A 23,357-nucleotide genomic window follows, 5' to 3' on the forward strand; every position below is an offset into this window, starting at 1 on the left:
AAAGTTTGTGTGGAAATAATTGTGTCAGGCCTGGAAGCTCCAATATTGAATAGGTGTAATGTGTTGAAGCAATTACAATATATCTCGGCCTTAACATACTTAATAACTGAGGACATTTTGGGTGGTGGAATTCATGTCTGAAAAACGGAACCAATCAAAGAGGCGCTATTTGAGGATTGTAAGAAACTATTACGTTTTGTTACACTCACCTGGTATTCACGGGGCGCTACACGATACTGGATGGAGGTCTGAGCGCTATCCCGGACCCCTCTCTGCTTGGTTATGTGCCAGACATTTGGTAGCACCTATAACAGGAGAATGGAGGGTTAAGATACTGGTTCTATGATGGGTAGATTCCCACCTCCCTCTGGTCCAAATCCCCTCCCTTGGGGTTATTGCTCACATTAGGTTTTTGTGCGTTGAACTCTCCGTCCTGCGTCTCTGTGCAGGGGCGTGTAGTTGGTGCGGGTGTTCCGTGGACCTAGTTGCTTCACAGGTCCGTGGGCCCTTATGTCGGGTCCAGACCAGCTGTGACTCTGAATCTGCTTGCTGTCTTCCAGATGAGTTATAATGTCTTTTCCATCTTTATTTTGTCTCTTTCTTTCACTCTGTTTTCTCTGTCTTCTCGGTGTCTTGCTGTACTATGCTGTTCCCTAACAATGTCTCTTTTTGTTTTCACAGGGATGAATGCGATCTCAGAGTTGCCGCGCCGATGGCGAAGACCACAGTGAGTTATTGATGCGCATAGCGGTGTGCTGTTTATTGGTGTTAATTGCTAACCTGTGTTTTCTTCTCTTCTTTGACAGGTTGCAGTGATGTTCTGGAGTGATGAGCGATCGAAGCAGTGCTTGCCCAGGTAAGTACTTTGTTAATGCTGACCTTGTTCCTTCTCCCTTAAGGGGAAATCCGTAGATGGGCGAGGTAAGAGAAGCGCAGGGTGCTGCCAGGACTCGCTGCTTGCCCAGGAAAAAATTGTTATTAATGCTGTCCTTGTTTCTTTACCTTCGCAGGTTGCAGCAGACTCCGGAGATGGGCGAGGTAAGCGACGCGCAGGATGGATTCAAGACCAGCTACTTCACAGGTAAGTGTTCTTGCTTGCTAATGCTGTTCTTGTTCTTCCAGGTTATTAATTGAATCCGGATCTAGGGCTTCAGGATCGGGTCGCCGGAGAAGCAGATGAGCAGGAGCTGGACACAGTGAGTGTTACGCTGCAGGAGTGCAGAATAACCACACCCAAACAGCAGAACACGCTTCGTCTTATTCTGCTGTGGGTAGCGTAACACTCACCGTGTCCAGTTCTTTGATGCCAGCTTACCTGAATCCAAGGACCTGCAGAGAGAGAGAAAGAACACTACCAAACTTAACTGGAATAGTATCCTGTCTTCAATCCATCGCCAACTTCAGTTCCACTCACCTGAAGGTACGAACTCCATCATCCGGCAATGCATGCATCCTGGAATACCATAACCTAGAAAGACGAGAGAGAAAGACAGCATCAGTAAGCGTTTACTTACTTACTTACTTACTTACTTTTCATGTCACCGAAGTGGAGTTCCTCGGTTTTATCCTCACACCAAAAGGTATCAGAATGGATATGCACAAGGTAGATGCCATTCTTAACTGGCCGTCACCAACTTCATTTAAAGGAATCCAGAGTATGTTGGGCTTTGCAAACTGTTACCGCCGATTCATCCCAGATTTTTCCCAAATAGTGCATCCAATCACATCACTATGGAGAAAAAACAATAAAAAGTTCCATTGGACCGAAGAAGCAGAGAAGGCCTTTCAAGAACTTAAGAAAAAATTAACTTCTGCTCCAGTTCTACGGCATCCTCGCCCGGACCTCCCTTATATAGTTGAAACAGATGACTCTAACATGGCTATGGTAGCTGTTCTCTCACAAGGGGACCCGAAAACTGTCCAGTTAAACCCTATGGCCTTCTGGTCACGAAAATTCTCACCTCCCAAACTCAACTATGCTATCACAGACAAAGAACTCTTGGCTATAAAATCAGCTTTCAAGGCATGGCGACACAATCTCCTTGGTGCTAGACATACTGTCACAGTCATAACTGATCATCGAAACCTGCAATACCTAAAAACAGCAAAGGCTCAATCATACCGTCAACTGCGGTGGGCTCTTTTCTTCTCTGAATATGATCACCTACCAGCCAGGAGTCCGAAACGGAAAGGCAGACGCCTTGTCTCGTATGGGTGTTGATGAAAAGGTATACATAACTCCAGATCCAGTAGCCATCATTCCAGAAGAGATACTCCTGAGTCTTACGATAACATTGACACAGGATGAACTCCAAAACAAGATCCAACTCTTAATGGATCCCACTCTCTCACAAGAGTGGTGTACTCAAAGAGACCATTACACCATTAAAGACCAGTTACCATATTATAGGAACCGTCTATACCTGCCAAGTAAAGATTTACAAGAGCAGGTTATTTCGGGCTATCACGACTCCCTGATTGAAGGTCATCCTGGAATTGCCAAAACTCTAGCTAATGTTAAACGAAACTATTGGTGGCCCACACGGCGTAAAGACATCACATCATCCAATTTATCCAATCTTGTCGTGTGTGTGCACAAAACACGTCCCAAAGGCAGAAACCAGCTGGTCTTCTTCAACCATTGGAAATTCCTCCCACACCATGGCACCACACTGTCCCTTGATTTCATTACAGATCTACCTCTCAGTCAAGGAATCAACACCATCTTAGTAATTGTAGACTTGTTCTCTAAAATGGCACACTTTATTCCATTTAAGGGTCTTCCAAATGCATCCAGTTTAGCAAAAGTATTCATGGAGGAAATCGTACGGCTACATGGCTTTCCATCGGTCTTGATTTCAGATCGAGGTAGTCAGTTCGTATCCAACTTCTGGAGGAAATGCTGTTCAATGGCCCAAATTGACATTCGACTGTCCACAAGTCACCATCCTCAAACAGATGGCCAAACAGAAAAAACAAACCAAACCCTTGAGCAATACTTACGTTGCATGTTACATCAAGTGGAAAGAAATTGGAAGGACTTGTTATGCCTATAATAATTCATTACACACCAGCACTGGACAAACCCCTTTCTACACTATATATGGTAGACATCCACATACTTCAGAATTGGATCTCCCAATCCCTTTGGCAATGTCAGCGGTTAAAACCCTACATATGACTATTTCCCAGGCCTTCAAAGAAGCAGCAGAACATTTACTCGAAGCCAAGAACAGACAAAAGAAATTTGCTGACCAACATCGTAGTAAAGCCCCCGACTATCAAATTGGAGACAAGGTCTCGTTAGCATCAAAATGTGTGCCCATAAAAGGGACTCAGACCTTTCGTCCCCGATATCTGGGACCTTATCCTATTGAATCCATAATAAATCCAGTGGCATTTAACTTAGTCCTACCACCCACTATGCAGATTCCTCCTGTGTTTTACGTATCACTCCTGAAACCGGTATAACCTGGTACTCGGGTTACAACACCACCAAAACCAGTATTAGTTGACGGAGAACCAGATTTTGAAGTAAAGGATGTCCTAGACTCAAAAAACACCAGATCCAAACTATACTACTTAGTTGATTGGAAGGGATATGGCCATCAAGACAGATCATGGGTACCTAGTGAATACATCCATGCACCTTGCTTAATTAAAAGGTTCCATCAGAATTACCCAGCCAAACCAGGACCAGACAGAAGTGCCACCGTGAGAGAGGGCTTGGGGGGAGTGCTGTCATGACCCTTAACCCGGGCCCCCACTGGCAAGTCAGCCTTCCGGTTAGGGCCAGGTAAAAGTTCTTAAAACCTCATCGAAGACTCTCTTGGAGTCAGTCCTGGCGCCTTTGGCGCCAGGCTCATAACCATCATGAAGACCAACATTAGAATGGGACTATTTACTTGGGACTATTTAACTTGGGGGGTTCAGCCAACATGGAGGCACACACATAGCTCAGTTACAAGGAACTGAGCTGTGCTGTCTAGCCTTTTGGATGTGGCAGGCCTGGGACTACTTTACCTGGACTACTTTGGGTGTGGCAGGCCTGGGACTATTTTACATGGACTACTTTATCTGAGACTATTTAAACCACAGCCAAACAGCAGAACAAGCTTCGCATTATTCTGCTGTGGGCAGCCTAACGCTCACCGTGTCCAGTTCTTTGATGCCAGTTTACCTGAAACCAAAGACCTGCAGAGAGAGAGAAAGAACACTACGAAACTTACCTGGAACAGTATCCTGTCTTCAGTCCATCGCCAACTTCAGTTCCACTCACCTGAAGGTACGAACTCCATCATCCGGCACTGCATGCATCCTGGAATACCATAACCTGGAAAGAGGAGAGAGAAAGACAGCATTAGTAAGCGATTACTTACCTTTCCTCCCGAACAAAGAAAGCCACACAATTCGTACCTGTGTAGTCATCTCCTGGTCAGTATCATCGCTGGAACATTACGGCGCTAAGCGAGGAACATCGTTACCTGCAAGGAAAGAAAAGACACAGGTTAGCAATATAAAAGGCGAAACAGCACCGCGCATCGCGCATTACTCACCGGACAGCATCGCGCACACCATGCTTTCACCCACCATCCTATGCTCATCTTCAAACTGCATGACAACACCAAAATACCTTTCCATACCTAAAAGGAAAGAAGCAAGACATTATTATTCGAACTAAGAGGAACATAAGAACTGCATATAAAGACAGTAAAGCAGCAAACCTACGGAGTCGCAGCAGGCCTGGATTCCTACAGGGGGGCTTGCACCAGCGAAGTAACTTGGTCGCTGCTCACCCCCACATCTACACGCCCCTGCCATGAGGAGCAGGACGGAGAATCCACCTTTTACAATATTAAGGTGAGAAGAAGGGCCAAGGGGGAGGAAGGAGTTGAGGCCAAGGGAGGTGGGAAAACATAAAGACAATCTGGTATTGAATCCAGCTCTCCTATATTGCAGAACCATCTTTAACCTGAGGCCTTACCAAGGGACCGGGAGAGGGTTCGAGAGTGAAATCATCCAACCAGGGCTGGGTGGCGTCCCTGTGGATACAAGGTGAGCGTAACAGCTGTTAAATCTGAGGGGGTCAGGGGCATGGATTGTGACAGCATTCCCCCCTAAGGCCCCTCTCAAGGTATTTCCTCCATCTGGCCCTGGTTCGGTCGAATGGTTCTGATGAAATCATCTTACCAGGCTTAGCGCATGGACGTGCTGGCTAGGCTCATATGTCCTGTGTTGAGGGCCATATCCCTTCCAGTCCACTAAGTAGTATATCTTAGACCTGGTGAGTTAAGAATCTAGGATGTCCTTGACTTCAAATTCGGGTTCTCCGTTAACCAGTACTGGATTTGGTGGTGTTTTGACCCGAGTTCCAGGCTGAACAGGTTTTAAGAGTGACACGTGGAATACGGGATGGATCTGCTAGATCTGCATATTTGCTGGTAAAGCTAGTTTTACTGCAACAGGATTTATAATAGCCTTGATGGTATAGGGCCCTAGATATCTGGGACAAAATGTTCGAGTTCCTCTTATGGGCACGTGCCGAGACACCAAGCAGACTTCATCTCCGACTTGGTAGTCTGGTGCTTTTCTTCGGTGTTGATCAGAGAATCTTTTCTGTCTTTCTTTGGCTTGGATCAAGTGTTCTGCTGCCTTTTTGAAGGCTTGAGTGAAGTTCGTATGTAAAGTCTTCACTGCAGGCATTTCCAAGGCCATGGGGGTATCTAATTCAGAAGTATGTGGGTTCCTTCCATATACGGTATAGAATGGACTCTGTCAGGCACTGGTGTGAAGTGAGTTGTTGTAGGCATATTCGGCTATCCACAGCAAATCCTTCCAGCTTTCTTCCACTTGATGTAAAATGCACCGTAGGTATTGCTCTAGTGTCAGATTCGTCCTCTCCATTTGCTCATCAGTTTGGGGATGGTGACTAGTGGACAGACGAATATCGATTTGGGCACAACTCTTCCTCCAGAAGTTAGACACAAACTGACTCCCTTGGTCAGAAATCAGGGCGGAGGGGAAACCATGTAATCGTATGATTTGCTCCATAAACACCTTTGCCAGACTGGATGCGTTTGGTCTCCCTTAAGCGGAATGAAATGGGCCATTTTAGAGAATAGGTCAACAACCACTAGGATAGTGTTGAACCCTTGACAGGGAGCCAGATCTGTGATGAAATCGAGGGAGAGTGTGTGCCAAGGTGCAGGTGGAATTTCCAGGCGTTGAAGAAGGCCGCAGAGCTTTGTTTCTGGAATTTATTCTGTGCACAAATGCCACATGACAGAATAAACTGCGTAATGTCCTTTCGCCAGGCCGGCCACCAATCATTTCTTTTCACCTTGGCTAGGGTCTTGGCAATTCCTGCATGTCCTTCTATCAGGGGGTTGTGATAACCCGAAATGACTTGTTCTTGTAGTGCCTTATTCAGTAGATATAAACACTCTCTGAAATACGGGAGTTGGTTCTTAGTTGTGTAATGTTCACCTTGAGTGGTCCAGTCTTGTAGAGCCTCAGTGTTCATTAGGAGCCGAATTTCCTTTTGGAGTTCTTTTAGAGATAACGTTGTTGTAAGTCCTAGTAGTTTGTCACCTGGAATAATGGCCACCAGGTCTGGAGCTGAATATGCGTTCTCATCAATACCCATGCGGGATAGGGCGTCAGCTTTTCCGCTCTGGACTCCAGTTCAGTACGTGATTATGTAATCATATTCTGCAAAGAATAAAGCCCATCAGATTTGACGGGATGATTGAGCCTTTACCATCTTGAGGTATTGTAGGTTGCGCTGGTCGGTGATTACTCTGATGGTATGTCTGGCGTCTAGGAGGTAATGCCCCCAAACCTTTGCTTTGATCGCTAGGAGTTCCTTGTCTGTTATTGCATAGTTAAGTTCAAGTGTAGTAAATTTTCCTGACCAAAAGGCCACGGGATGTAACTGCCCTGTTTCGGGATCCCTTTGGGAAAGAACAGCCCCCATTGCCATGCTGGAGGCATCTGTTTCTACTACATATTTGAGATCTGGGAGGGTTGTCGTAGCACCAGGGCTGAAGTAAATCTTTTCTTGAGTTCCTGGAAGACCTTCTCCATCTCTTCTGTCCATTGGAACAGTTTGTTGTTTTTTTCATAATAAAGAAGAGATTGGGTGCACAATCTGTGAGAAACCCAGGATGAATCGGCGATAAAAGTTGCAAAGCCAAGCATACTTTGGACACCTTTGACTGAAGACTGTGATGGCCAGCTAAGGATGGTGTCTACTTTGTGCATATTAATCCGGACGCCTCTGGGAGTGATGACAAAACCAAGGAACTCGACTTCAGTGACATGGAAGGAGCATTTTTCATTTTGGCGTATAGCTGGTGCTGTCAGAGTTTTGCAAGGACGGAGCGAACATGCCTGACATGGTCCTGTTTAGAAGAGGAGTACACCAAGATGTCGTCGATGTAAACTAGGGCACATACGTCGATCAATTCCCGTAGTACATCGTTCATGAAGTACTGGAACGCGGCGGGAGCATTGCAAAACCCAAAGGGCATCACCTGATATTCATACAGCCCATACTTAGTACGAAAGGCGGTCTTCTATTTGTCTCTTTTCTTTACATGCACAAGATGGCATGCCCCCCTGAGGTCCAATTTGGTGTAAATGTGGGCATCCTTGACTTGGTCCAGCAGTTCTGGGATAAGGGGTAGAGGATAATGGTTTTTAAATGTTACCTGGTTTAGTGCGCGGTAGTCGATGCATTGTCTGAAGTCCCCCTCCTTCTTGGGTACGAAGAATAGGGGCGAGGCTGCCGGGAATTTGGACGGACGGATAAAACCGTTTGCCAGGTATTGGTCCAGATATGATTTCAAGTGGAGATTTTCAGGTTTGGTCAGTGCATAAATTCGACTACACGGGATTTGTGCACCAGGTACGACGTCGATCTGACAGTCATATGGCCTGTGAGGGGGTAAGGGGTAAGGTATTAGCCTGTTCTTTTTGGAAAATGTCTTGGAAATCATGGTATTCGCTTGGTAGTGTATTTGTTACACCTAGTACCAACGCCTCTTTATCTTGGACAGGTGTCTCTGGGTCAGACGATGGCATTTCCACTTGGTAGCATGCATGAGCACACTCATTGGAGAAGGCTAATTTTTTGGCTCGCCAGTCAATGTTAGGATTGTGAGCCACCAACCAAGGCATCCCTAGAATCACCCGGAACTGAGGGGCCTTAATAAGGTCGAAGGCAATGGCTTCCCGATGTCTGTCTTGGCACAGAAGGGTCAATTCTGCTGTGTGTTGAGTTACAGGACCAGAAGCTACTTCCGTGCCATCGACAGTGGTAACCTTCTCAGTTGTCGTTTTCTGACAGAGGGGAAGCCCCATCCTTGTTGCCAGGCCTTGGTCTATGTAGTTACCAATGGCTCTACTCTCTATGTATGCCTCCACAGCATGCATCCGAGACGGTTGTTGGTGACTGATTAAAATCACAGGCAGGGCAAGATGTGAGGTCTGTGGGTCTTTTCCTTCGCTTGACCAACGGACCTCTATGCTTGCTGAGCCTGTAAGTTTTCCGACTCTTGTTCTCCTCCTTCTTTCTCTGTAGCTCCAACTGTTCTCCTAGGGGGTTTTATGGGACATTCTCTGAGGAAGTGACCTGATTTCCTGCAGTACAGGCATAATTGTTGTTGTCTCCTTTTGTCTCTTTCGGCCTTGGTTAATGGGCTCCGTACCCCCCCAATTTGCATGGGTTCCGAAGTGTTTTCTGATGAACGCAGACTGTTCTCTTTTGAGCGTACATACACAGTCCAATTCTCCGTTCTGGCTCGATCTGTCCTTCGATCTTGCAGACTGTGGTCTAGCTGCACCACTAGGTTGATGAACTCTGCACAGACTTTTGGTGGGTTTACCACCTGAGTTAGAACGTCTTTCAATTCCCCCCGTAATCCTCGATGGAATAACATTGTTTTTCTCTCCTCAGGCTACCCAGTTTCAATGACAAGTCTTTTAAAAGTGGCAATATATGCTAACAAATCTTGGCTGCCTTGGCGGAGGGACAGAATTTCGTTATCCAGAGCTTGGCCCTGGGTATGTCAGGCGAACAGCTTCTCCATCTCCTGTTGAAATGCCCTGAAATACTGCAAGAGTGGGTCATCCTTGGTTACTAACGGTATGGACCAATCTGCGGCACTGCCACTCAGATATGACAGAATGAAGGCAACCCGCGACTGATCGTTAGGAAAGGCTCTGGGTCTACAAAAAAAATGGAGGCAGCACTGGTTCATGAATACTACATATTTTCTTGTGTCCCCCGTAAAATGTTCCGGTGGGGCCAAAGGAACTGCCCCAGGGAGGACCACCTGCACTGGATTGATAGATGTGGCTGGAACCGACGGAATACTTCCTGGCAATGGAGCCTGCCCAGCCTGTGTTTGTATTGGAGCCTAATTCATTGGTGCGGTCCTTGGTGACAATCAACTCCCTCCTAAGGGCGTTGGTTTCTTGCCAGGCGTAGTGCACCTAGGCCCTTAATTCTCCCAGTAACAGGGCTAGTTGGTCAGTCTCTGATGTTTCCATGACGCCCAGGTGGATGTTTTAATTGAGGCATTGTGTTCTGTTACGCTCACCTGGTATCCACGGGGGCGCCAAACGATACTGGATGGAGGTCTAAGATCTATCCTGGACCCCTCTCTGCTTGGTTATGTGCCAGATGTTGGGTAGCGCCTATAACAGGAGAATGGAGGGTTAAGATACTGGTTATGTGATGGGTGGGCTCCCACCTCCCTCTGGTCCAAATCCCCTCCCTTGGGGTTATTACTCACCTTAGGTTTTTGTGCATTGAACTCTCCATCCTGTGTCTCTGTGCAGGGGCGTGTGGTTGGTGCGGGCGTTCCGTGGACCTAGTTTCTTCACTGGTCTGTGGGCCCTTATGTCGGGTCCATACCGGCTGTTACTCTGATTCTGCTTGCTGTCTTCCAGGTGAGTTATAATGTCTTTTACTTTTTTATTCTGTCTCTTTCTTTCCCTCCGTTTTCTTTGTTTTCTCGGTGTCTTGCTCCACTATGCTGTTCCCTAACAATGTCTCTTTTTGTTTTCACAGGGATGGTTGCGATCTCAGAGTTGCTGTGCCGATGTCGAAGACCACAGTGAGTTATTGATGCGTGAGCGCTGCGCTGTTTATTGGTGTTAATTGCTGACCTGTGTTCTCTTCTCTTCTTTGTACAGGTTGTGGTGATGTTCCGGAGTGATTAGCGATCGAAGCACTGCTTGCCCAGGTAAGTGCTTTGTTAATGCTGACCTTGTTCCTTCTCCCTTGCAGGTTGCGGTGAAATCCATAGATGGGCGAGGTAAGAGAAGTGCAGGGTGCTGCCAGGACTGGCTGCTTGCCCAGGTAAGAATTGTTATTAATGTTGTCCTTGTTTCTTTACCTACGCAGGTTGCGGCGGACTCCGGAGATGGGCGAGGTAAGCAAAGCGCAGGATCGATTTAAGACCGGTTACTTCACAGGTAAGTGTTCTTGCTTGCTAATGATGTTCTTGTTCTTCCAGGTTATTAATGGAATCAGATCTAGGGCTTCAGGATCGGGCAGGAGCTGGACACAGTGAGCGTTACGCTGCAGGAGTGCAGAATACGCAAAGCGTGTTCTGTTGTTTGGGTGTGCTTTAAATAGCCCAGGTAAAGTAGTTCCAGGCCACGTAGTTCCAGGCCCAGCCACACCCAAAACACTAGAGTGCATGGCTTGGTTCTAAAGAACTGAGTTGTGTAATAGGCCTCCATGTTGGATTAAGGTCCAAAACTGGTATGGCTCCATTCCTGATAATGAGCCTGGCGCCAAAGGCTCCATGTATGTTTCTGATGGAGTTTTAAGGCCCTTGGGGCCAGTGTGAAGGGCCTTAGCCCCACTGCTGCCAGGGGGCTGTTATATCTGAGGGGGTCAGGGGTATGGATCGTGACACCTTTGGGCTATCAACTTGGTGATCATCATGAGGATATGCTTGACAATTTAAAATGTCCGGAAGTAAAAAGGATAAAGCCTACCATACCCCTGAATCAATGGAATGCCAGTGTAAAAGGTGAAGGGAAATCCACTACATTACATCATTCAAACTCTGCATTGAAAGATTTGCCATCTGTAAAATTCACTGTGGAAAACTGATTACAAAAAAAGACAATTCATTGATTTCCAATAACCAGGACCGAAACCAAACTGAAACAAGCAAATTCTAGGTAGACTGATGAGTATTTGTCCCAAGACAAAGTTATATAGGATCCTGGAACTCGTAAGGGTTTAAATCAGAAGAATCAAATGTTTTGGGGCTCTATGACATTTTATGCTTCCAGGAGACCTGGTTGAGGTCCAAACCCTCGTGTGAGGGGTATGAAACTTTCCTCAAGCATGCTTGTAAGGGGGAGTTGGGTTGCCCTTTTTCATGCTTGTTAACTTTCGTGAAGGCAGATAGGGGTTTTGTGATATGTGATCATGTCATTCCAAACCCCTACGTGAAAATACTAAAGTTGGGTAGGCAGCCTGGGCTAAGGAAATCTAAGCTATGGTTGATTATATAAAGCACAATCCACTGCCATCCTCAGACACCACAGGTCATATCACCTCCCTGAGACTGACAAACTATCCAACACCATCATGGCATCCAGGATACCAGCACGCAGACAGAGAAAGCAGCACTTCACTGAGGCTGAGCTCACAGTACTGGTGGAGCACATTGTTGAGCATGCCGAAATGCTCTTTACTGTAGATCAGCGGCGCGCTACTCACCAACGCCGCAAGGAGGTGTGGGCAGAGGCAGCACACACGTGCACAGAGGTTGGTGTGACCACACGCTCAGTGAAGGAGTGCCACAAGAGGTGGGATGACCTCAGGCTCCGGGTGCGCAACCTCATCACAGCACACTGCCAACACAGCACTGGTACTGGTGGAGGTCCTGCATCCCCTCTGAAGCTGCAATCGTGGGAGGAGCGCTGCAGCAGTGTCATGCACCTCAAAGGCATCACGGCATAGGAGAGGCAGAGGCAGGAGTGAGCCCACCTGCAGATGCTGGTAAGTGCACAAAGTACAAAGCCATACGTGTGATTGGGAGTGACCCAATGGACCCACTCCCAATGCCCCCCGCCCCAACAGGGCAGGAGTGACCCAATGGACCCACTCCCAATGCTGCCCCCCAAACAGGGCAGGAGTGACTCAATGGACCCACTCCCAATGCTGCCCCCCCCAAACAGGGCAGGAGTGACCCAATGGACCCACTCCCAATGCTGCCCCCCCAAACAGGGCAGGAGTGATCCAATGGACCCACTGACTGGCCAAACGACGAGTATCACATCCCTAAAGCACAATCCCTCGAAATTCACACAGTGCGTGCCTGACTGGAAGCAGAGACACACACCTGTGTGTATCAATAGTCAAAAGTGTTGAATTGCAAGTGGACATGGATTGTGATGTTTGATGCATGTGATGGACACATTATGTAACACCACACAACTAACTGCATGCCCTCTGTATCCCCACAGTCGTGACAAGTGACAGCGACGATGGACAAGAGGCTACGCAGCGGCCACCTGCAGGCGCACAACGCAGCACTCATGTCCAGGAGGATGATGCAAGCTGCTCTGGCACACAGGCACCGGCTGCAGCAGGCACACCGGCAACATCAGGCACACCGGCTGCAGCAGGCCCACCGGCAACATCAGGCACACCGGCTGCAGCAGGCACACCAGCAGACGACACCATCCCCATGCAGCCACCCACCCTGGCCCCGAATGATGATTCGCAACCCATCTGCACAGCTGAGGAGGCTGCATCAAGTGATGGGAGTGCCCCGGCCATGCAGGCCGAAGCAGTACAACAGGGTGAGGGGGACAACATGGATGGCCTGTCACCCATCCATGGCCTACAGTTCAGCCCCTCAGAACTGCGCAGCCCCATGCGCTCCCCAACTCCATCCATGGGCGAGCTCTGTACATGATTGCAGCACATCGAGCAACAACAGGCCACCCTGACAAACCTGGTGGAAAGACAGCTAGAGGAGGCCAGGCTGCAGCGTGAGGAGGCCATGCAACAGCGGCAGGAGGCCAGGCTGCAGCGGGAGGAGGCCAGGCTGCAGCGGGAGAGCAATGCCGCGTCGGTGCGTCGGCTCACCAGGTCGATTGGACGATTTGCGGCCACAATTCTCACCCTGGCACGCCATGTCAGGGAAGGGAACAGTGTGCAGTCCAGCATTGCCGAGTCAATGTTGGTAGCCCAGCAGGCGTTTCAAGGACGTTTGGCCATAGTTACACCGACTGTCACCTCAGCCAGCACACCCCCATCCAGCTCTGCCACTGGCAGCCCACGGATGTGTTCAAGTCGGTTGACTGGATCCACCAGCAAGGACACACCTGCGCACAAGCACCCCCGCAAATAGTGGCATGCGGGGATGCCAGTCAACATGACATTTGGGGACACCATGGGTGTTGGAGGGGTGGGAACGTTTGGGAGGTGGGGGTGGTGGTGGTTGCCCATTAGGTGGTTAGTTGTTAGGGGCCTGGTTGGGGTGGGAACGTTTGGGTGGTTTGGGTGGTGGGTGGGCATGGGTGTACAGCTTCCCTACCCAATGCACTTTCTTCCCTGTTTAATTGATAATACAAAACCTTTGAAAACTACCATAATGAGTGGACATCTGTCATTTCATCAGCAGACAAAAATCATTTATTCACTGGCATCATCATATCCATGCTTTGCTGTCAATGTGCAGTCTCTCAAAAGTAAATTCGAATGAGTGCATGTCGTGCTTGTTGGCCATCTTGCTCACCCCTGGGAGGTTGTGCTGCCACCCCATCCCCATCCCCATCGCCATCCCCATCTTCATCTTCTGCGTTTGGGGGCAGCGGAATGTTCCTGCGCAAGCACAGATTGTGCAGCATGGCACACACAAGCACAATTTTACCCGTCTTCACTGGGTTGTAGAGCAGTCATTCTCCAGATCTGCTCAAGCAGCAGAACCTGGCCTTCAGTAGGCCAAATGTCCTCTCAATCATGCCACGTGTGCGGACGTGTGCCCTGTTGTACGCCTCCTCATGCCTGTTCCTTGGCCTCCGTAGAGGTGTCATCAGCCATGGCGTGAGTAGATATCCAGCATCACATACATGGGATGTAAATGTGTGGGACATGTCAGTGTTTGTGGTTCATCTCACGATCTGATGCAATGCAATATTGTGTCATCATACATTCATCCATATGGGCCTTGCCGTGGTCGGAAGGGCGGGTGATTGCCATCCATGGGTAATTGTTGTAGATGGCTGCATTTGGACGTTGCACTATTACTTGCTGTGCATATGAAGTGGACCTTATACACGATAGTGGTTGGTAAGTAAGGCACTGTGCAATGACAAACACACATGGGGGAGTCATTCCATGGCCTGTGATGATTTGGCTGTTGAAGGATTTCTCATGTGCAGCCGTCATGTGCTTTGGGGGGAAAGTGGTCCTAAGTGTGGGTGGCTGGATTGAGTGGAGCAACTTATATGGCCTGTTGGTAGCTTTGGTCGTATGTCTCCTTAGGCAGGGTGAGTACTGTGGCAACCGGTCATGTGCAGATATGTGATGTGTGGGTTATGCTGACCGTCCATTACATGGGCCAGGGGGTGATGCATGTGCAGTTGTAGCAGCCCACTTACACAGGTCATTGCCTGGGCACTCAACACACTTCAACAGGGCCTATGCATTGGCAGTTGTACTCACCCAATAGCCATGTGCTTTGTCCAGCGTAGCGTTCCAAGTAGCGTGGCAATGTGGAATTCCGCAGGACCACTGAGTCATGTGTTGACCCCGGAAAACGTGCGCAGCAATGTGTAATCAGCAGTCCGGCATCACATACCAACTGTACATTCAGTGAGTGGTACTGTTTCCTATTGCGGTACACCATCTCCATTGCACGTGGTACTGTCAGCTCTATGTGTGTGCAGTATAATGCACCTATGCAATTTGGCATGGCTGCAATGGCACGAAATGCCAACTTTGTTGCATTGACCTCTGCAAGTGTATGGGGTAGGGCGATGTGTTCCGACATATGGCGCAGCAGAGCGTCCAGTACCTGTCCGAATATTTTTGAAAAACATGGTTGTGAGAGCCCGTGCAGCTCACCAACTGTGTGCTGATAAGTTCTGGTGCCTAGGAAATGCAGTACTGACACCACCTTCAGGAGGGGGGGATTGCGGGCGAGATGGCAATGTGGCTGCTGATGTCGTTCTCAATCATGGCGGTGATGTACATGATTGTTAGACGGTCCAGCCGGTATAATGTGTGGATCTGTCCTGGTGTCAGGGTCCAGGGTGAGGCCCTGATGCAGGGTATTGCAGGCTGCCTGCGGGGTCGTGCCGGCTGCGCAATTGGGTTTGGCATGGGTGCAGGGTTTGCTAACTGACGCCTGCACCTCCTCTGCCTCATCCTCCTTTGCACCATTGTTGCCACCATCTGCACTGCTGCCTGTAGGTTCAATAGTCCCAGTCCCAGTGCTGCTGCTGCCTGCATTGTTGTGTTTGGAGTTGGCCTGGGTGTGGCCCTTTTGTAGCCTCCCAGTGACCTGCTGGGTCTGGCTGGCCCCATTTGGGGCACCTGTGGCCTGATTCACCTCACCTGGTACTGTTTAACGTCATGTCCGCGGTGGCGTCGATACTGCCTCCATGGCCACGGTTTTTCTGCCATTTTTGTGGCGGTGTTTCCATGTCAGTGGTACTCGTGATGCCCATGGTGTTTCGTGTTGCCGGTAACTGGGTGGTTTCGCCGCCGCCACATTCTATGGATCCCTTAACTCCACGGCAGCGGTTTGTGGTGGTTGTTTTTCCAGGTCCGTGGTTCGTGACTGCACGGTCACGGAAACGACAGCGGTATGGTTTTACCGGTGGCGTTTAGTCCGGGTCGGCGGACTTGTAATGAGGCCCGGTGTCTTAATTGAATGGGTGAACCCACAGATTATAATCTGTGGAGATCTCAATATACGGTTATTATCCAGAGAGGATGTGCCTTTGTCAATATCGCAATTGGAGGGGGGGCAAGAAAATGGGTGCGTGAAAATGGGATGCGTGGATTATGGATGCTAAATGGTCAAACAGAGGGTGATCGACATGGGGCACACACTTGGGGAAATGGATCCCAACGCGCCTGTCTCGGCTATTGTTTTGTTTTCAGAACAAATGGGGAAAGGGTGGAGAGGTTTGAAGTGGTACAACTAGCACATAGTGACTATAGCCTTCTAGCCACCACACTTGGGTTACCTTATCTTGCCTTTGAACGGAAGACAATGCCTCCAGTTGATCTGCCTGGGGAAAAAACAGGCTAAAGATAAAACATAGTGAAGTACCCACTATCCTGAGTCAATATGCAAATTTCATTGCAATCTCAAATTAGTGGAATATTCATGGATTTTGAAGGACTTTGAACAAGTTGTTGACAAGGGAAGAAATACCCTTATAACACACAAACATGCCTATAATAAATAATAATAATAATAATTTGGCATTTATATAGCGCTACAAACCCTCAGGTATCTGAGCGCTGCTTATTATTACCCACGGTGTGTGGTGCTATGATCGGGATTTAGTAAGGGTAAGAAAAGATTTCAGAATGGAGGTTAAGAGGTTGAAGTGGGAGAAAGGCCCCGGGATGGTAGAAGGTTAAAGACTACAAAAGCATTGAGAATGCAGAATTACGCTGAAAAGATGTTGAAGGCCATTTGTGGGAAAAATCCCAGGTATATGTGGGATTTAACAAATAATGGTGGCATCTTCAGGGAAATCCATATGAGGGGACAGGTAACGGAAGAGGGTTGGGTAAGTCACTACTCAACACTTTTTGCTAAAGGTCTGTAGTTATTGGAACACAAAGGGAAAGGGTTGGTCCTTTGAACTTGATTTGATAGAGGCCAGGTATATGCTGTCTAAGCTCAGTTCTTCCAGGGCAGCAGGCCCGGGTGGCCTTTCAAATTAAACCCCAAAAGCTAATATTGACTCCTGGGAAAATCAAATGGTAACATTATTCAAGCAAGTCATGGTTAGCAAACAGGTACCTCGCTCTTGGAGAGAGGCTGTAGTAATCCCGATTTTCAAGAAGGGCAACAGAGGCGACCCAAAGAAATACCGCCCTTTGAATTTATGAACGGGTTAGGGACAGCCCTCAATTTGATTATCGTCAATCTGTTGAAGCAAAAGCCAGTGGAAACTATCTATATGACATTTATAGATTTGGAACAGGCCTTTGATGGGGTAGACAGGCAGCTTCTGTGGGATAAATTGAAGAGCTGGAATTGCCCTTCTGATGCGTTAGAGGCTATACAATCACTCTACACTGGGACATCCATCCAAATAAGGTTAACGGGTGATGAGATTTTGTGGCAGAATATCTATCTTCTGTGGGCTGAAATAGGGAAGCACGTTAGTGCCACTGTTATTCAGCCTATATATATTGGACTTGGGTAAATCCCAGGCAGATATTAGAGCCCTTCCCCCTAAGGTCTCGGGAGGATAGCTCAGGGCAACATGCTCACCTTGGAAGCAAGACGATACGGAGCAACATAGGTTCAATCCACGGGTCCGCGCTGAGAAACTTCTGGGTATTAAGCGTGTTATAAATAACTGATCATATCATAGGTTAAACAACTTTGAAGTACCCTGGCTCCTATATGCAGATGACATCGTCTTCTTGGACCTCACTGCCAGGGGAAGAATTGATGCATTTAAGGATTATCTGAGGGCAAATGATATGAAAATAAATGTGAAGAAAACAAAGGTGTTGGCTATGGGGTCGGCGCATAGGAAAGGAAGGAGACTTTTAGGCGAATGGTTGATGCTCAACCCCTAGAATTTGTCGAATCTATTGTGTACTTAGCAACCATGATAAATAAGAACTTGAATGAAAGTGGCCAATAGACATTTTTGAGGGGCAAATTGAAAAAACGATCTATGCAAGGGGCAGCCATCCACAAGAGATATGGTAGTTTCTTGCTAATCCCAATAATCACGTTCTATAAACAGAAGGGGGTCCAAGTACTAACATAGAGTGCAGAAGCCTCATTAAGCATTACATGGAAAGTATGGGCACTAATGGAGGGCTACATTTGGCGAAAGGTTTTGAAACTACCAGTGGCAGCCATTTGATATGAACTCTGATTGCAATCTATGGCATCCATGGAAATCAATATCGTTGTATCGGAAAATGTCTAATGGCGTACCGGTGCAGCCTTTTGCTATTCTATGATCTCAGGACCATGCAGATGAAAAAGTGGTGAAAGACTGGAAAATGAAAATTGAAAAGGTTTTACAACACCACAACATTGATCTGGAGGTGCTGATTGGAAACCCACTTAAAGCAAAAGATAAACTGGAAAAGGCAGTTTGGATTGACACCACGGAAGTTAGAGGTAGGGATTCTGCGAATTATGGATGGTGAAAAGAGAAGAAATGGTTGAATAATCTACCCAAGTACCTGCATTGGTTTCCTGCAGCATATTTCAGAGATCTTTTGCTGAGATGTCATCTGAATATCATGCCTACAAAATAAGTACAATTAAAGAGACACCAAATAAAAAGTGGACAATGCCTGCTGTAAGTACTGTGAGGGAAAGGCCCAGGTGGATCGCTAGCTCATCCAGCCACTTCATGCATGGCACTAACTGGACTCAGAACTAAGGTCACTCACAGCCGAAGACTTGTGGGATTTGGTCTAACTAGGAGAAAGAGTGGGTCTCGTAGTGGCTATAATAAGTTTGTTGAGTTCATTTTAAGAGGGGAAAAGACGAATTGAGGTAATGGATGTAATTAATTTCCTTATTTTCAGGGAATGGGTTTTTTCTTTTTATATTTTTCATTTTCTTCTCTTCTAGTATGACAAAAGCATGTACAATTGGCTGGAGCTTTGGATTCTGGTTTAATTTTCCTTTTGGAAGTCCTGAGGGATCTCGCCAATCATTCATGATTCCCCAGGGGTTTTATTTCTTTTTATTTGAGATGTGATATGGAAACGTAATGTTAAGAAACATTTTTAAGGAAAGGAACCAAATTGTTAAAGATTTCTTTTTTTTGCTTTCTATGTATGTTTGCATGAAACCAATTAAACTCTCTAAAAAAAGTACTTTCACAGTGCTGGTATAGACAATATTTTGTCATCATTGCCACTGTAACATTTTAATGGTGCTCTACCTTGGCCAACAATATATGCCAGCATCATAAAAGGTCTCAATAACTGTTACAAAGTATTTATAGTGTACAGCGGAGGAGGATCACTAGGGGTGATAGAAGTGATTACCTGGTGGAATTTCTGATCCACCCAAAAACAAAGAAACTAAAGGTATAAGAGAGGCAATTAAGGATCTCACATAATCCTGCGATATCAGTAACAGGACTGCTATTATTATATTCTGAGAATCTAATACAAAAATCCCAGCTGATACCTCCCTATACGATGCTAATCTAAGGGATAATGGGCCTCATTACGAGGTGGGCGGTAAGGGGTTAACAGCGCCGTTAAAGGTGCCGGAGCCGTTAACCCCTTACTGCCCTATTACGAGGTCCGCTCGCGGGACCCGCTCTGGACGCCTGGTTTTACCAGATGTCCTTAGCGGGTCCCGCGAGCGGCCCAGCATGCTAACAACAGGGCTGTCATTAACGGGCCCATTGTTAGCATGCTCCCCATTCCCATTGAACCCTATGGGGGCTCAAATGGAAATGGGGATGGTCCAGGTGTGGCTTCCCTGATTGGGGAAATACCGGGCCCTCCAAGGTCGGAATGGCCCGGTATTTCCCCATTCAGGGAACCCACACCTGGACCCGAGATTGGACCCAGACCTGAGATTGGAGGCCACCATGCCTTTATTAAGGGCATGGCTACCTCCAAACTCGTAATGAGGCCCTACGTATCCAATTTTCCAATGCCCATTCTTAAGCATGAAACCGCTAACCAAAATGGTTGAGATTGGTGTGACATCCTAAGTTGTTTCAAACTCATCATTATAAATGTGCATTGCCCTGGTGACATTCCTGGATCATACTCCCGGGTTACTAATCAGGCGGACTCACTTCTTGATTGTATCCTTTATTTTAGGAACAAAACTCAGAGATATTATGGAATTGGTTATTGAACCCGGGCAAGATAGTAACCATCACATTCTAACTCTGAGATGGGATGCAAGTGAAAAAGAGTCTCTAACCATTGATAGAATGGGTAGATTGACATTTGGCATAGTGCCAAGTTGGGTCCATCTAATCTTGATAAAGTTATTGGAAGAAGAAGGGAGGAATTTATTACAGTGTTCTTAGGTGATTGAAGTAGAACGGATGGGAGTAGGGCAATCTACCCCTTTTCAGATACATACATAATTATGAAACCTTAATTAATGAAGTAGATGCCTGCACTGAAAAAAAACCACTCTGGAAAGAAAAATGACTCTTTAGGGAGCTGTTAATAGACAAGCTTATGATGCAGTTGAGGCTAAGGCCCTCCAAGAGTTCCTTAAGATCCTATTTGAGAAAGATATTAAAATATGAATTGCCCCTGCATTTTTAGATAAATGAAGTCATCGCTAGGAAAGCTAGGTACAGAAAATTGCTCAACTCACACAAGATGCTGAGAAAGATTGAAAGATAGCAAATATTGACATAGGCCATTAATCCCAAGTATACCAGGGCATTTTGGAAGATTTTTAATGGATATAATAGTGATACCATCTTGAGTGGATGGGCTTCCAAAGAAGACTGGGAAAACTATATTGGGGTTATCAGTGGTGCTGAACTACCTGACTCTGATTTTTCAGAGCAGATAGCAAACATATGAGTCCTTTGATTTACTACAGCGGATGTCTGCATGATTATCAAAGGGAATAATGCTTCTAGAACCCCGGACCATGATGGAATGTGCAACTCTCTGTTACACAAAAATCCAACACTGTGGGCTATATATTACATGAGCTCTTCTTCAACATCAGTAACTCAGAGGTCTTACCAGCTAGTTGGCAAAAGAGTATAATTGTTCCTGTATAAAAGTGAGGTCCTAGAGGATCACTGCAGAGCTATAGAATAATTGCCATGTTGGATGCTCCTTCTAAGATCATAAGTAGAATTGTGTATAGGAACTCATTAAATGGAAGGAGGGAAACAACATACTTCCATACAATGAGGTAGGCTTTAGAAGAGGCTCCTGTACCTTGGACAACATTTTAGCACTGACTTCGACCATTGAATCTGCATTGCAGACTTATAATGAAACAGTGTATGCCGCCTTCATCGATTGAACTTTGCTGTGGAAGAAGATGGCAGTATACTCAGGAGGCTCCTGGGAATGATCATGATTTTACCTCAAAATACCAGGGTAAATGTACAAATAAATCGTAAAGGTAGCCTGAGAAACTCCATACACACCTATACCCGCATCAAACAGGGCTAAGATCTGGCACCTACACTTTTTAACCTCTATCTTACAGATTTGCCTACTGCATTTATAACAGAGGAAATGTATCTGTGAAATGTATTCCAATTATTCTCCTTTATCCTTCCTTTTTTTACAGGAACATTTTATTCGTATTGAGTCAGATGTTCTAGTAGCAATATTGCCCCCCTCTCGCCCCTGGCCATTAACAGGTGATTAGGTCTCTCATTGCTTGTTGAATGGCCTTGCTTCACTCCGGTGATGCACCTTGGAATGCAGCATGTCATATCATGCAGTATCTTTAATAGTCCATTGTGGGAAGGGCTTGGCCACCTAGAACATGCTGATTAAGACCATTTACACTGTTGGGATGCACGTTCAGATCACTGCCCCTCCTAGATGATTTAGACTGCAGCAAATATATTAAATTAAGGGGAATGAGTACAGGACAGTTTAGGGGGAGGGGAACTAACCAGTAGCTTTGCAATGGAAGTATGTAGGTACATTAAACATAACTAGTTGTGACATGAAGTAGTTCTATGTTTAAGAAATAGGCCTGAATCCGCACAGCCGTGGTTTGAAGACACAGAACACAAGGCCTCATCTCTTGCTTGACCATAACATTTGGATTCCCTCGTGTGGCAAGGAACATGCACATACACCCACATCAGGTAGATTTTTGAACACATTAAGCAGGAACATGGTAGCTGAAGAGGCGAAGGGCTGCGGCCCAGTACCAAGTTCGTATTCCTGGGAGCGAAGGCAGAGGTCTTGGGATGCCAAAACATGAACCAGGATTTAAGGCACTAATGCCCCCCTCCCCCAGAGTGACGGGCACTCCATTTGAATTGCCAGATGTGCAGGGAAATGGGCCCTAAATCATTTGCAAACTGGATTGATTAGTGGGACACTAAGTTTACTCTCGGGGAGGGGAACTGATAAAGGAGAAAACGCAGAACAACATGATCTATGATTTGTGACATGCAGAGCTAAGAATGATGTCCCTACAGTGGGGAGGGCATGATGGGGTCACCAACGTTTAAGAAATGAGAAAAGGGCCACTTTGTTTGCAAGGAACAGCTGACATCAAAATTGTCTGCCGAGTTCATGTTGATAACCAGGTGCATGTTATGTCGTTAGGATCGAAAGTAGGGTGGTGCCGGTTGAATTTAACCAATTACCTTGCAGCATTTCAGGCTGGACGAGAACGTTACCCACGTGTGGTGAAAATGGAAGAGAAGACAGCGGAAGCATTTGGAGAATAGGCTATATGTAACCATTACCATGTATATAGGTGGTAGCCAATGAGTGTGGGGGATTAACACTGTATATTGAGCACGTCATGAGTGATGATTTTTGTTGTTATAATCTGAATCTTGTGTGAGGGATGCAGAGACCTCTATGGCAGTGGATGTTTAATACCCTGTCACCTTTTCCTTTTGTATACAAAATAAAAACTCTTGTAGCCAGCTGCTTACAGAACTTCAGGTGGTCCGGCTCAAGTTTGAGAGGGGCAGGGAAGCCATTTAAGAGAGAGGCACCTCCAGAGCAGAGAGATCTACCCCCCACTCTCTGCCTGGAGAAGAGTCTGAGCGCAGCCAGTTGGAGGTGTATGAGCAAAGGGCTCGAGAAGGATGGTCTTTAGGAAGAGAGAGTTGGATGTAGTCCAGGACCTGGCCTCAGAACGCCTTGTGGATGAGTGTAATGCTCACCTGATTCCCGTAGAGGCGCCGGTCTTGACTGGGTGAATGCCGTATCTTCAAAGGTGATGTGTAACACACGGTTGGCTCTTTGGGCTGGACCTCTGTGCACTGTATGTCTGACTTGAAGAGTAAGATGTCTGCAGATAGAAAATATGGGATTAATGAACTGGGGTTATTGGGTGCCTCTCTCCTCTTCCCTTTCTCTTCTCCTGTAGAACCCCAAAGGTTAACGCCCTCACCTTAGGTAAGTGAACGCCGAGCTCTCCATCTGC

Source organism: Ambystoma mexicanum, chromosome 6p (assembly GCF_040938575.1).
Source record: "Ambystoma mexicanum isolate Mex_15411 chromosome 6p, UKY_AmexF1_1, whole genome shotgun sequence".
In the NCBI taxonomy this organism is placed as follows: domain Eukaryota; kingdom Metazoa; phylum Chordata; class Amphibia; order Caudata; family Ambystomatidae; genus Ambystoma; species Ambystoma mexicanum.